General features: G+C 46.1%; 1 protein-coding gene across 2 annotated transcripts in view; it reads right to left on the bottom strand.

The window, feature by feature from the left end:
* NAV3 (neuron navigator 3) overlaps positions 1 to 13,854 on the bottom strand; it is a 527,932-nt gene extending 514,078 nt beyond the window's left edge. For both annotated transcript variants that reach the window (XM_015281870.4, XM_040695865.2), the window contains exon 1: positions 13,568 to 13,854. The gene's annotated coding sequence lies outside the window, so the exon portion shown is untranslated. The remainder of the gene's footprint in view (positions 1 to 13,567) is intronic.
* Between the last annotated feature and the right edge of the window lie 1,344 nt (positions 13,855 to 15,198).

The following is a 15,198-nucleotide window of genomic DNA, read 5'->3' as shown; positions in this document are numbered from 1 at the left end:
CTTTGTAGATGTGAGGGAATCACACACAGAATTGATCATCTGCCAGCCTGTGCTCAACCCACTTCACTCACCCTAGAGCTAGCCCACTCAGAGCATGAGCAGAGGTTTGTAAACCAAATTTCTTGCAAGCGCACAAATGGCTCCCATTGGGAACTGAGAGAGCCAAATATTTGCATCAGAGGCAGAACGTTGCCCAATACTCATGTAAGAAGTACTCATTCAAAAACAGAAATGGGGATGGGAATCTGGATAAGTTAACATACAAACTTTGTAGCTATTAACTACAATAAAAAACACACCTCCCCCAAAATCAAGGAGAGGCAGTACTGCATGTAGCCAAACACACTGTGTTGGTCAAGGTCACCCTCCTAACGTAGAGAATTGAGTTAATCCTCTAGATGAATGCAGCGTGTGTTGCACTCCAAATGAAACTGCATAGGCTCCAAATAAAAGGCCATCAACTACTACTACAAATGCAATCAAATGGCTGTAAGTGTGACTAATACCATTCGATTTTCCTCTTTCCGATAAGCAAGCAAAACAAAGAGGAGTGTTTCACTGAAGGTGTGCATTGTTTAAAAGGCCAAAAGGTGTCTTTTCTCCTAAATTTTAAAACTATTAATCAAGCATGAAATAAACAACATGTGCAAGTCAAAGGTTAATATCCTAGGGTCTTTATTGTACGATTACCACCCACTTCTTTTCCATTAACACCACTACCTCCTCCCTGCCTTTCAACCCACAAAGTATTCTTGCTCTGTGTCCCACTGATTCACACAACCGAAAAGCAGTAATTATTTAGCACTTAATCTTCAGAAAACTGCTCCATAGAAAACAGGCTTTGTCTTCTGCTCAAAACTCTGAAGGGAATGACCGCTAGAGAGAAGTAATTGTTTCATTCCTCTTTAAAGAGCTTGCCTAGGTTTTGTTTGGGTTTTGCTTCATTTTGCTTTTAAGAAAACTAGCTTCACTAGTACCTTGAAGACAAACAGTCCACATTAAAAATATTCTAAGCAAGAGGATAACCAAGCACTATTGAGCAGATCTTGATTTTAGAGATAATGGCATTAGTCCAATATAGATTTAAATGATTTAAATAGTGCGACTGTAGACATTCACCAGTGCTTTTGAGCACAGAACACGGCTCTAATTACATCTGAACAATTAATCTTTACAATTGTGATGTTTAGCATGTTCCTCTGAGTGGGTATATTCTTAATAATTGGGAAATTAATTAAAATTACTATCTATAGAGGCGTCAGAAGCTTTCAGATCTAAAAAAAAAGGGGGGGGGTTGGTAGTAAAAAGAGCACAAAATAGCTCCTCTCAAATGGATGTTCTATCCTATTTTCTTGGGGGAAAAAAAGCAGCATGAAACATTAATTTATGAATTCATACCTGTTCCTCAAATACAGCAATTTGTACCACGTCTCTCTTATTTTAGCAGGTAGGTATCAATGGATAAAACTTTCTGGCTGTTTCCATCCAAGGGAACAGTCTTAGATGACAAGTTATATCACTGCCCACAGATGAGCCTACAGTACGCAAGTTCATAACGTGTTTTCTTTGTGCTACAGGACTAGACCACCAAACAAGAAACAGTCATTAACCTTACTGCTAGAGTTCCCTTTCTTGTGGAGTCGCTGTGGCTGGTAAGGCCTACAGCAAAGGCACTACACATGCATTTCGTGCAGCAGGATGAGTATTTGGTGATTACTCAAGAAATCTTTAGTGTCAGAATGGGTGGAAACCTGCATGTTCTGGTGCTCTGCACAGAGACTGGTGCTGCCTGAATTCCATTGCCTTCATATCTGTTGCTTGCTCTCCTGCACACCTCAGGCAATGGGCTGTAGGGCACAGACATGAGCTGCACTTGCCAAAGGCAAGGGAAATCTATTTCAGGACCTCAAAGTGGAAAGCAGTGGTACGGGTCAGAGAACACTATCAGCCATTTAATCTCACAGGGTCTGTGAATGAGAACAATGGGAGGGCTGGGTAGAAGAAAAAAGATTCCCTGGTCTCCTCCCCAGGGCAGGAGAGGCACAGCAAGGAGCTATTACACGCATGTGCAGCTAGGCATGAGAACTCCGATTTTTAAAACAAACAGTAAGTCTTTCAGCAATTTGTGGAATAGAGTTAAAAATGCATATAAATTAGTCCTAGGCCCTTTTTACCTTGTCATTACTCACTCATTGCTTCAAGTGTAGAAGAAACTGCCAGCTAGTTCGAATCTGCAAGAGAGAAGAATCGAGAGAAGAGGTGATGCTGAGGCCATCAGTACATCAGTGTAGGACCATCCCTGTCTGCAAGGGAGTGTGTTGGACCATCATCTGCCTCCTGAGAAGGTCCAACTCTTCCCATTCACTCTGTGCTCTGCAATGAAGGGGACACCAGTCTTGTGGCTCTCACTGTGTGAAGAATGTGCAAGCTGGCGTATCAGAAAAGTTGTCTGCTTCTGACATAATGTATTGCTTGCAGTTCGAATACCCAAGAATCTTTGCCACCTAACGGCTGGAATAAATCAGGACTTGGCCTGCATGCAATGACTGATCATCATAAAATGAAGATTGTTGGAATTCAATGCCTCAAAGCTTCTCCATGAAAAAGTAACAGGATATTACTAGCGGGAGTAGCAGTCTGAAAATGGATGTAACATGGAATCATTCTGCAGGTAAACCTCAGATATATTCAGGTCACAATCTCAACTCCCTCGTTACTTCTGAGCCTGGAATTTATTTAATAGAAAGAAACAAAATGTGAGAGGGAAAGGAATGAATTATCCTATTTTAACATCATTGAATTATGTGACATGAAGTTACTGCACTGAAGTTTTCATCAGCAGTAGGAGAGGGTGAGTAAGTTGAGGATCGTATCTGTCAAAAACGAACTACAACTACATCACAAGCAACATTTTTAGAACTCAACATGGTACTCCAAATGCGGCTTCACCAGGGAAGAGTAGAAGGAGAGGATCACCTCCCTCCACCTGTTGGCTATGCTCTTTTTAATGCATCCCAGGATACCACTGGCTTTCTTAGCTACTAAGGCACACTACTGGCTCACAGCCAGCCTGCTGTCTACCCAGCTCCTTCTCTGCAGAGCTCCTGTCCAGCATCTAACATTACAGCCCGTAATCTGTACTGATGTGTGCAATTCTGGATCCACCTTACTGCCCACTCAATTATCCCACTCTTTCTTAGCTTACCTACGAGGATGTTATGGGAGACAGCGCCAAAAGCCTTGCTGAACTCAAGGTAGACAGCATATCTCTCCCCTCAACCACCCAGCTGGTCATGACATCACAGAAGGCCACCAGATTGGCCAAGCATGGTTTCCCTTTGCTGAACCCATGTTGACTACTGCTAATAACCTTCTTCTCTTCCACTTGCTTGGAAATGACATCCAGAATAAGTTGTTCCATCACCTTCCCAGGGATGGAGGTGAGGCTGATTGGCCTGTAGTTTCCCGAGTCCTCCTTGCCCTTTCTGAAGACTGGAGTGACACCAGGCACCTCCCCTGTTCTGTGTGGCATAGAGAGTGGGTTGGCATTCGCTTCTCTCAGCTCCCTCAGCACTCGTGAATCCTGTCTGAGCCAATAGATGTGTGCACATTGAGTTTGCCTAGATGATCCCTGACCAAATCCTCCTTGACTAAGAATAAGCAAAGTCAGAAGGAATCTAGGAATAAAGAGATCAAGGACTATGTAAAACATGCAGTAGCAGCACCGTCAAATTTTACTTCCAGTCAACAAGCCCCTTCAACACCTGATTTCAGGAGAAGAATCAAGCAAAATGATAACAACAACAACAAAAGTACACAGTAGGAGTAAAGCAAAGTCATCCTGACTCCAAATGCCAGCTTGTACCAAGACAGCTTTTTCTATTCTCCACCCTAGGATGATCACTCTAGGGCTGATGTTTTGACACAGCAGGTGCCAGTAACATAAAATAGGGAAAACAGCTTAAGAAACATAGGCTTACATCTGCCCAATAGTGCTATCTTGAAGTCTAGGCAAGGGGAATCCAAAGATTTTTCTTATTTTAGACTACTCAGTGACGAAAAGCAATCTTTAGAAGAAATGCCTGGATAAACTCATTCTCTCTGGAGACTACTAGTAGTAAGCTCACACGTGAGTAATACTAACACTGGAAACTACTATTTAGTATAATATACTTTACTGAATCCAAGTCCTCATGACTACTAATTTTTGTTATTTCCGAAGACTTCTTCAGATTTCTTTCTCATTTTAAAAAAAACATGTATGAGACATTCCAAAGTAATAAACTCAGTAGGAACAACCAGATTAGATGTATGTCTGGCAGAATCACCAGGAATTAATCCCTGGTTGTGAAAGTAAACAGTCAAACCTGCATCAGCCAAGTGGTTTCTTCTTCAGTGCGGCAACAGATAATAGATCCAAAAGACAAATTTGGCTCTTTCCCTTACTTCAGTGGGGCACTGACTCTGAAAGAAGTTAAGAATTAATTCAAAGCTGTTAACTACTTCTTGCTAGTCAACATTTAAGCCTTCCATTAACCAATGGTTTATCCATCCTAAAACAGGCTACGTGCAATAAAGACAAAACGAAAAAACAAACCAAAGAAATGCCCAGAATCACAAGAGTCTGACAGTGTCTTCCAGGATTTCCCAGGTAGTCTGTCAGAAATCCCTAAATTAGTCACCTGGCACCTACGAGACCACTTATGGAACCTCAATTTCTACACATAATAATGTGAACTATTTGCAAGAGAAAGATATGCAACGGTACATATTTACAAAGATCTCTTTAAAAAAATGGAGGTATTTGTAACCTTTTTACACACTCCCTGAAAAAAAATGAATGCATAAATCTAATGTATTCAATCTTAATCATCTAACAAAGTACACTAAATGAATAGGAAGAGAACAGGTTAGTAAGTAGAAAGAGTTCTGAATGGATTCATTTATGGATGAGATCACAGAAAATTATCCTGCAGCCAAGCTACTGTAAATAAAAGGAATCTGGTTTGGTTTCTAATGCAGTAAACCTTTTAAAAAGCAAATTACAGAGCTTTAGTCAAAACTGACTCAGTGTTAAAGTCAGTGTTTAATAACCGACTCTTGCTGAAAATGGGCAGTTACAGAGACATAACAAAATGACCACAAGGACACAAGCATAATTTAAACTGCACTGCAGAAAATGTGGATTTAAATGCCATCGGTACACACACATCTAAACTGTGCATCTGTGTTAAGCTCAAACTACCACTTGCATCTTTTTAACACCATTATCTCATTCAAGACTTCCATAAAACTCTACCATTCACCAGCAGAACCTAGTCCAAGAGTGACAATGATGCAGACTGTCATTTTGTCTTAATCTGTTCATTAATAAAATGTGATAGAAAACTACAAAAATCAAAGAACATATGCATTTCTTGTACTCTGCTTATAGAAGTCTAATTATGTAAGTCCTTCTATTCAAATCCTTTAACTAGTTATTAAAAAGCAACTAAAGAGCTCATCCAAACAGATGCCTTTTCAGTTCAGAATGTGCCAAAAAGGAACACTTAGCAATTTGTGTGCTACAGCATGGTTTTTCTCAGTCTCTTTACTGGAGAAATGGAAAGGTTAGGCTGGAGGTAGCTCATGTAACAGAAGAAATATGGTCAAGAGCACTGTGAATTATTCATATTAGCAGGAGGGCTGTGAGGACAGTGAGATTACTCGGGTGGAAGCAAAGTCCATAAGATTATATATGTCAGTGGGATATGTTTCTGTCCTTAACTCTTGACAAGGAAATCAAAAGCTTGGCTTGAACAACAAAATTAAAATTTTATCCAGAATCTATCTCGACTTCTTATAAACAAATCAACAAACAAAAAAAAACCCTAATGAAAATATCTTGGCTTTCCCATGTTCCAGTCATCTTGAGGGTATCCTTTTCCCAGCACTGTTGCAATGTAAAAAACTTCTCAAAAAACTTCAAAGGGACGTTTTAAAGTTCAGAATCAGTGGAGCTGTACTGACTTAGCATAGCTTCAACTGCATTCAATTCTGTTGACAAGGTCTCAGTTGCTGCCTTCTGTTTGTCCTTTTCTCATTTTTAGGAAAAACAGAAAACACATTATTATCATACAATCATAGAATTGCTAAGGTTGGAAAAGACCTCTGAGATCATCTAGTCCAGCCGTCAGCTCATCATCACCATGCCCACTAAACCACAAAATAATAGAATTATTAAGGCTGGAAAAGACCTCTCAGACCACTCTCAGATCATCTAGTCCAGCTGCTCACCTGTCACTAATACCCCCCACTAAACCCTCAGTACCCCATCTGCATGTTTCCTGAACACATCAGGGACAGCCTGGGCACTCTGCTCCAATGCATCACGCTCTTTCGGAGAATAAATTTTTCCTGATATCCAACCTAAACCTCCCCTGGTACAACTTGAGGCCATTCCTTCTCAACTTATCACTGTTAACCAGAAGGGGCTGATTGCCACCTCACCATAAACTCCATAAATTCCGTTCAAGCAGTAGTAGAGGGCAATAAGGTCTCCCTTGAGGGTCCTCGTCTCCAGACAAAACAATCTCTGGCTCACCTTCAGCCAAGCACCGCCCAACACCCCCAGGTCCTTTTCCTCTGCACAGCTTTCCAGTCGCTTTGCCCCACATCTGTAGCATTGCATAGGGTTGTTGTGACCAAAGTACAGAACCCGGCACTGTGGTCTTGTTGAACCTCATACAGTTGGCCTCAGCCCAGCGATCCAACCTGTCCAGATCCCTCTGAAGGTTTTTCCTACCCTCAGGCAGATGAACTCTTCCCCCTCAACTTAAGTGTCACTTGCAAACTCACTGAAGATGTACTCAGTGCCCTTATCCAGGTCAACAAGAAAGATGTTAAGCAGGACAGGCCTCAATACCAACCACTCATGTCCAGTTGCCAGCTGGATTTAACTCCGTTCACCACCACTCTCTGGGTCCAGTCCTCCAGACAGTATTTCATGTTCTTTGCAGCCCATTCACCATAAAATAAGATGAAAAAGAAGAACCCACACCAAATGCAGGTAAATGGGAATTTTGGGCATTTCAGAGAATCATGAAAGCATGATCCTTCGGGGCACCAAAGTATGACCCCAGAGGGGCAGGGTGCACAATGATGGTGATGAAAGAGGACCGGAGTTACAACTAAAACTTACTAAATATTTTACTTCGTTGTTGGGCAGAGAAAAGAAGGAAAGAGCACAAAAGTTATTGTTCTTCTTTAGAAATCATTCACGGTCTTTATCCCGATGATAAAAATCTCAGCAGGGTGGTTTTAAACTGATATCTGACCACTTGGTACTGTTTATTTCTACCCACTGTTCAGCTTGAAACCTTATTGATGCAGAGCTTCTTTGCCTCATTGCTGAAATTATCTCCAGTGCACTGCCAAAATAATGACAATGCTGTGACACTCTATGAAGGTTCACCTTCGTTACCTCTGCATCACAGTGACACAGAACCACAGGGCTGCTCTGATATTCAAGAGAGAGGACTACAGGTTACAGAAACGAACCACTTGCTAGCAACAGAAGAGAAATAATTCCTCCCAGACTCTCCGAAATAGTGGCCCAGTTCACTTATTACTTCTATAAAATGAATAGCTATTACTTTTTTGTTGTTGTTCTTACAAGCAGTTCCCCCCTCTCCCCCTTTTGCAACCCATATCTCAAACCAAGCACTTTAAAAAAGCACTGTGCATCAGTGCTGATGTGGCAGTGCTCTTCCACTTCACCCACTCTCACTGAGGCAACTCCTACCTGCAAAGTTATCCTTCTTATCTTCTTTATTATTCTTCCTTATCTTCCTCAGAGGTACCTTCAAGAAATCATGCCACAAAACATATAATCACAGTATCTGTGATGGACAGATAAATCTTCAAAAATAAAATAATACTGATTTTACTGAAGTCTTATATTGCTTAATAATTAGTAGCATAACTCAATGCCTACCGATACACTTTTAGAGCCAAGTATGTAGCCCGCATTCTAAAACAAGATATATTGACTCTTATTTTAACTCTTTTGGCTGTTTGGATGACTAATCAGCTTTGTCCGTGGCAAGTTAAGACTTTCAGTAAGGATATGTGGATTTACTGCTTCTAGAAAAGTGATGAATTGGCAGTGCCCTTAGACAGATCATAGGAGTCCTGATCTTCTTAGTTTTTTTTTTTTTTTCTGAAAATTCCTCAGTTGTTCCATCATCACTTTTTAGCCACCACTTTTTAACTGCCTGTTTGTCAAGGTTATTGTAAATATTGCCAATTTTATTTACTCCCTCCCTCTTTACTAACTTTCAAGACTCAATAACTGTGTATTAAGATATACATCCAAAGACCAAAGATGAAAGTTTTGTAGTCCAGATGGAATTAGACTGTAAAGCCCGCTTATCTGTAGTAAACAGAACTGATCATAATGAGCTACTAGACAATTTTAGTTTCAGTACCCTATTCCAAATTGTCATGCTATCTAGGAGCACTTTTCTTATCAACTAGATGCTATGATTCTATATAAAACTGAAGAAGTCATGGACCTGTATTTAAAAGCCAGATGGAATTGAGCCCACTGGATAAAAATATCTAGATGTTACATTTACACCTGAGAAAAGGTAACATCTCACTGCATAAAGTAATTGACATTGCTGTGAAATACAGCCAAATATGAGCAAATCAGGACCTTTCAACACAGCAGCTACTCTTGAAAAAGGTAATTACACCATAAATTCAGATTTCTAACAGTAAACTTGATTAATGCTTAATTTACGGATCAACCTATCTCCCTTGCTGAAGATATTTCTTCTCAAATCCAAAAGAAGTGATTCTCCCAGTCGTCAGCAAACCATTTTGTTTCAAGCAGCATCCATCATCTTGCCAATGAAAATGTCAATAGCACAGAGAGAAGCAGCACATTTATCTAATTTTTCCACATAGAGGGAGGTATTTATGTTATAAATCTAATATGAAAAATATCTCATGTTGTTTTTACGACACGTAAACACATTTGATCTATTTTCCCTCAAAATCAAATTTTGTAGAACACTGCAGGATCTCCCACTTAAAAGGCAGCTACTATTAACTTTTATCTCTCTACGAGCGTGGTTCTGAATAATCAGCAAACCTCAAGTTTTCTGTCACTGACAGAACACTCATTAAAATCTGGTAAGACAACAACTGCTTCTATTTCTGTAAGCTCTCACTCAAGTATTCTTTTTTATGGTCTTTAATAGCCCTTAGGCTTTTTTTTAACTCTACGCAAATGTTTGTCTGGTTCAGTATAAACCTTCACTTTCTTTACTAGCACTGCTATTCCGCCAGCTCTCAGTTACCACTCAGTTGTGTGCAGCGAGACGACTTCCAAAACCAGCTGGGACCGCCTGTTCCAAAGCCCAAGTAACAACCCAGCACTGCAGCATGATGCGTGCAAGTAGAACGACCGGTGATGATAATACTGCCATATAACAGAAAACAATTACGGTTTTTAAATGAAGTGTAAAGGTTAGCAGACATAATGGCATGACCTTATTTTTCTTACTCGCATTCCTTGTCTGTCTGCTGGTTTGTCACTTGCAATTTGTTGAATTAGTCTGAAGGAACATCGCTGTCTCATTTGAGGCAGGTGGAATACATTTGCTGCAAGGAGCTGTGAGCCTGGCTGAGCTCTCCAGACTCCACTTACAAGCAAACACTGTGAAGCAGGCCGTGAAGTAAGCAATGCTCATTGGTCTATTCCTGATAGACCGGGACATCGTCTCCTTCCGCTGAAGTCAATAACATTCATTGGGTCTTACTGTTAGCTGGCCCCATTCCCTACAATTTCCCACAAGAAGCCACTCTAGCATGCTTTCTACTGACTTGTACATCTATGCTTATATGAGGGAGAACTGATGTTCGTAGCACAAACAGGCAGCTCCTCATAGGACACCTGATGTGCCCGCAGACTGCCGCACAAATCAGAGCTCTGAGCAGCTGGTGAGAACTAAGAAGTTCTGCCAGAAGAGGCACTGGCCTTTTAAATGGATGCATCAAGGTATTACTTTAAATCTAGATGTGAAAGCGGGGAAAGCAACTGAGTAAAGGAGTGCTATTGTGCATGCAGTCATTTTCAGGAGTAGAAAAGAACGTAAAAATTAAAACACTCTGCAATTCACCGTTACGTATTTCTGCAGAATGTTTCAGTGGGGAAGTTTTACCATAGCATTCCCTACAACAACTATCAGGGAAACACTGAGCATCTGGACAAGTCTCTGGTTTTACACTGACTAAAACCTAAGTATTTTAATGGCAAGCACAGCACTGGGTCTTGCCAAACATATACTATACTGATGAGCATGAAACTCAGTGCAGAACATAATCAAAGGCAGTGTTCTTGCCCCTCAGTTGCTTGTTTCTCTGACATTACACATGAAAGTTTATCTTGCAGAGGTGGGACAGATTTCACAAGCCAGCATCCCTCAGCGCTAACAACTTTCCACACACACACACTTATCTTCTCAGTAATAACTGATCTGCATATAAACAAACCGGTTCTGTTCATGCAAATGTTAACAGCTCTCAGGCAGACTGCTTCATGAGCACGTGCAGGCAGCCCCACTGGCAGCTCGTACATAAATAAGCACAGCACAGGTGCGGGTCAGAATCCCTCCTAAAAATAAGCAGGTCCCAAGCGCAGACCACTGATTCACCTCAATGTGGAGGCTGAGTGTGACATTTAGCATTAAGTAGATAACACTTCTCTAAGAAAAAGAGAAAATCTGCATTGTTGCATCTCGGCACAACCAGACATCATGAATCTTTGATCCTCTGTACAATAAACCATATTAATGCCATCTGAAGCAAACATTCCCAGACTCAGAAAAAAAGCAACAGGGGGTTCAGTGACCGAAAATGCCACCGAGATCAGCACCCTGCACAGCACAGCACTATTTACACCTGTATTTCTAAGCCCATACCAGCGAAATCAGGGTGAAAGGACGGCTTTATGAAGGACTCTGTCAACTCCTCACCATTACCGCAGCCGGCCGCTCAAGCGACGTATAACCCAAATTATCCTTTACAGCGATCTTCAGGCTGAAATTTCACCCGATTTCAGTTATTTTCCTGTGGCGTTTTTAATTGGATCAATAGCATTCAGCCATTTTGAAAACTGTGGTGGCACACACGGACTGACACACACACATACGTGAGCGCTCCCTTTAACGCAGGCTAATAAAGGTCGGGCTGTAACTCACGTACAGCCAAGCGCTCGCTATGGGAGGCCGAGGGGCCGTGTTTTCCCTCGGTGCTGTGTTTTCCCTCGGTGCTGTTTTCCCTCGGTGCAGCGCTCCCTGCCACACCGCCTCCCGCGCCTCGGCCCACGCTGGGACTGACGCTGACCCTCTCCTCACAACGCACTGAACGTTCGCCGGTGAAGACGCCCGAGAGCCGCCCTGGGTTTGGCCCCTTGAAGTCGCATTGCCACCGGGGCTTTTGATTTTAACCGCGGGAGCCCACACGCCATACAGGAGAAGAACTTAGGAAAGTGAGAGTATTAAAGGGTTCCTCGGCTCTCAGATCTGATTTTTGTTCATATTTAAAGCCCGCAGTAGGGGAAAGAGGAGCTTTTTCTTTTCCTCGCAGCACTTCAGAGTCAATGCACTTACCGAGATAGGATCTCAATTCCATTCTGCAAAGCAGAATGGTTAGCTAATTGGCAGGCACACACAATTTCAGAACCAGATCTCGTAGATTAAGCTCATTACCCCGAGCTTTTCATGTCAGACTCCGAGTCCCGGCGTAACCCCTTCCCCCGCCGGCTCCCTTCCCGGCTCCCTCGGCGCCGCTCACCTGCCCGCTCCGCCCGCCGGCCGGCCTCCCTCTCCCGCAGCGCCTCATCCCGGCGGGTCCCGGCCGCGCTCTGCGCGCCTCGCACCTCCCCGCGCCGGGGCCGCCCGCCTCAGCTCGGCTCCCTCAGCGCGGCCGCTGTTGGGCGCAGCCGATCGCTCGCTGCTCGGCGCTCCCCTCCAGCTGACGGCCTTTTTTAGCGTGCACGCTCTTCAGGCCACAGCCTACGCCTTTCTTTTGTGTCTGGAAGCCGGTAGCAGTTGCTGGGCGCTAGGAACGAGCCAACCTTTGTGCTGGCAAAGACAAAAACTCTTTTCACCTCAGAGCACCGCAATCCCCGTGCCGCTTGGCCGAACGAGAAGGTTTTATAGGGTTGGAGGATGCTTCAGGATGAGGCACCTTCTGCCAAACAGCAATGGTTTCCTGTCTCAACCCAACGCTGATTATTTACACTGGGAATAAAGCTCATCAGAAGCTCGAAGTTGCCGTTAGTTTGAAAGGAATACGTCATCTTCAAATATGCAAAGCAGGCAGAACGCTGATAGCTCCGAGTTTCTGACCTTGTCTCTCCGCTGTTTGCAGCGTGCACTTTGGCTTTTCTGTAATAAGATCACCTTGCAACCAGATGATTATTGATCACCGGTGACAGAAACAAAAAGCCGTGACCAGAGCCACCTACTCCTCGTGCTCAGTAGAACCCAGTACAAGAAACGACAGATACCCCTTCAACAGACTCACAGTCCAAAAGCCCAGCTCTGGCTGGCACCCGGAGAGGCAGGGTGGCCATCGAGCCATGGGAACTTGTAGCATCCCCCCACCTGGTGCACGGCTCCACCTGGCAATGGCAAGGGGCCCAGTGGGACAGAAATGGGCGAAATCTCCAGCACCGAACCCAAACCTGCAAGGCCTACCCTGTGCAGCCCAGTGCTGCACAGGGAGCAGGAGGCAGGTGGGGCTGAGCAGTGGGGTTGGCACCAGCGGGCATCTCAGCACCCTTGGGGCCACCGGTGCCGCCACCAACCCATTGCCACGCAACGGTGAGGTGACACATCCCTCGTCCCCAACTTCTCCGGACCGGCCCAGCAGGCGGGTGAGGCGCGGGCTATGGGGGGAGAAGCTTCTAGACCATCCTGCCCACAGGTCTCCGCGATGCGCATCCCCTGAGCCCGGCACCCAACCGCTTCGGGCCAAACCCCCCTCGGGCGCTGCGGGCTGACCCCAGCCCTCCCGGGGCGCTGCGGGAACCCCCCGGGGCCGGGGCACGGCCGGGGAGCGAGGAGCGGGGATGCGGTGGTGCCGGGAGCGGGCGGCCGGGCGGCTGCGTCCTCGCTCGCCGCTGATTTTAAGGTAAAGTGCGTGCGATCTCTCACCCTCACAAAAGGGAGAAGGAAGGAAAGATGATCCAAGGAAACAAACCAGGCAGGGGAGGGATGGGGGGGAAATGGGGGGGGGGGGGGGGGGGGGGAGGGGGGGAAGAAAAGGAGGGAGAAACAAAGGGAAGAATAAAACCCTCCCTGGGAACAAGCAAACAAAGAGGGGAAGAGGAGCTCGGCGCTCTCCCCGGGGGTAACCCCCCGCCGGGCTCCCCGGCTCCGCCCGAAGTGCAGCCCCGGCCCGCAGCCCCCGGCCGCGCACGGCGGAGCGCCGCGCAGGACCCCGCGCCCCGCCGCTGCCGCCCGGGGAAGTTAGCGGCGCGGAAATACCCCGCGGGGCAGGGACACCTTACCTGCCGCCTGTCACTCCTCGGGGGCCGACGAGGTGGGAGGGAAGAAGCGGAGAAAAAAATGGAAAAAAAAAAAAAAAAATAATAATAATAATAATAAAGCCACCCCAGTTTCCGAAATTGCACCGCTCGATCAGGTTACTATGGAAATCATCTCGAGGAGGCAAAAAAAGCAGCCAGAAGCCACCCTCATCCTCTCCGCCTCCGCGAGGGACCGCGGCGCCGGAGCCGCTACCTCTCCCGGGCGCAGGTTGCGCGCTCCCCGCCGCCGCGCACCGGCAGCCGGACCCGGCCCCAGCCCCGCGCCGCGCCGCGCCGCCAGCGGTGCTGCCCCCCGCCGCACAGCTGGAATTTAAAGGGGCCGTGCGCGCCCCGCGCCGCTGCCCCACCGCCGGGGCCGGCTGGGTGTGCCGCGAGAGCAAAAGTTTCCCGCGGGGCCCGGCGCGGAGGGGCTGAAATAGGGGCACGCGGGGGGGGGGACGGGAGCGAAGTATCTGCTGTGCGCAGCCCGAGGCGCTGTGAATTAGTGTATGCGTAGCAGCAGCGTGCAAAGGCCTCAGCAGGGCTCGGCTGCAGTGAGCGCGGTGCACGAGGCAGTCCCTGCCTCAGAGTGGTAACGTGAGCGGTGAGAGCGTGCAAAGGGAAGAAAAGGTATAAAATCCGGGGGGAGAATGAATGCTTCCTATCCCCTCTGTCCCAGCCCCTGTAATTTTGAACTGTAATTAACAGACCAAAAAAGAAACAAAACCAACCGTGGTGAAAGATGCCATCCTTCCTCATTTCCTTCCCCACAACCTGAACCTTCACCAACCCCACCTGTCCCAACAAGTGCACTTGGCCCGACAGAGTCGTCCAGGCTGGAAGCCAGTGCCCATCTGACACTGTGCTTCTGGCAGAGCAGTGCCAAAAGCTGCTGCTCACAGGTGCGACTTTGGCGTGAGCAGATGAACAGAGCGCAGCAACTGCTGCTGCAGTCCCCGTGCTCACTCCTCACACCCCGGTCGGCTCCATCCCCCTGCTGTGCCACTCGCCCACCTCCCACCACACGCCCCTCTCCTCCTGCAGTGTACAGGCTCTGGCTTGGCCCCCGAGGGACAGCTTTTCCCATCCCAGAATATCTCCACAAGTTTTTGCTGATGGGGGATGGAGCTTCTGAGTTTTTCTGCTCTGAAAAACAGCCAGCAGAGCACAGAAAAATGGGCTCTGCTCTGTTTCTGCAGACAACAGCCCATGTGCTCCAGCTCCCAAGAAGGGGAGAAATGGAGGAAACAATCCTCGGGTGAGTTCCCAGGAGACCTGCAAAGGAAGGAGCCCTGTGCTACTGCAGGAGGAACGCAGATTGGGTGGGAGGGACAGGTGAGAAAGACCTGTGACTTACATCCAAGTCCAAAACTGTTTTCAAGCTCATGCTCTTGGATGCCTCATTTCTTTTCTCCCATTTTCCTGTAAGAGCAAGGAGGAAGAGCAGACTGCAGTTGGTCAGTTTAGGGAGGATGTTTTGCAGTTAGTGGCCACATGACACCTGTGGGTCTTTGGGGACCATTCCTTGCACAGACTGCAGCTGGTTGGGCCTCAGTGCTCTCTATTTTGCAGAGATAACAGCACTGCTGCTTGGCGTGGCTGCAGCCAGAACT

This window comes from Gallus gallus, chromosome 1, assembly GCF_016699485.2.
Source record: "Gallus gallus isolate bGalGal1 chromosome 1, bGalGal1.mat.broiler.GRCg7b, whole genome shotgun sequence".
NCBI classification, from domain to species: Eukaryota; Metazoa; Chordata; class Aves; order Galliformes; family Phasianidae; genus Gallus; species Gallus gallus.
This window is presented reverse-complemented; position numbering and strand designations above follow the sequence as displayed.